This window comes from Sinocyclocheilus grahami, unplaced genomic scaffold (assembly GCF_001515645.1).
Source record: "Sinocyclocheilus grahami isolate Dianchi unplaced genomic scaffold, SAMN03320097.WGS_v1.1 scaffold11945.1, whole genome shotgun sequence".
Classification (NCBI taxonomy): Eukaryota; Metazoa; Chordata; class Actinopteri; order Cypriniformes; family Cyprinidae; genus Sinocyclocheilus; species Sinocyclocheilus grahami.
The window spans coordinates 891-1,898 of NW_015514133.1; positions in this window are offsets into that span (position 1 = coordinate 891).

Genomic DNA, 1,008 nt, shown 5'->3' on the forward strand with positions numbered 1-1,008 from the left:
ATGTATGTATGTATGTATATATATATATGAGTTATTGGGCAGTTTAGCCACTTAGCTCATGTTGTTTTGACCTCAGTGTCTTGACTTGAGTTTGTCACCAGGTATGCCAGAAAAATGCAAACAAACGAATAGGCCTAAATCAATTCAATACTTGAAAGGTGATTGTGGAGGAATGTAAATGTAAGAATCGGTCACTGAAAACCCATAATGATTGACCATTACTCTGGGGATGATGTGCTACTTGCGGTGATTTTGGACTTTCAGAGACAAAGACAGCTTTTATTCTGTGATTATAACAATAAATTAAATAGTTATTAATTCTGAAAGATCAGTAGTGGCAGGTCAGGGCAAAAGCCAGTTGGAGATGTCACTGAAATCAGGCATTTTTTATGATGTACTTATGTCTACCTCCATTGCACCTTTCCTTTGTAGATATTTTGCATATACTGTAAACTCTACCTATAGTTCATATTAGAGCACATATTCCCCACTTACTCTACACAAGCCCCACCCACCTGTCACTGTATTACCATTGCTTCAAGAGATTCCCTTGCTAGTCTTCTCAGCTTGATCCTGACATGCACAACTTGACATCTTCATCTCACGTTTGTATTTTAGGATTAATATTAATACTACACAGTGTTTTAATAAATCCTGATTTACCTAACATGAAAGTATGAGGTCCAGGAAAATGGATGCGTGTCAAAACCTATTAGGAGGTGCTTACTGGACAGCACACTCTCACTGCAATTCAGAAATGTCAAAAATGCCATAAAATTAAGTAAAAACAATTTAGTGCAAAAGTTAGTGATGCCAAAACGGTTTCTTAAGCACTTGGACTTGAAACTCCAGCTAAAAGCAATGACAGAAATTATAGTGACAAGGTGGATGGACAAAAACCGGTTAGCCTATAGTGTAAAGATGAAAACATTAGTGTGTTAGTGTGACGGTATGCTCTAAAAAAAAAAAAAATGCAGGGTTGTTTCAACCCAACTTTGGGTCAAATAT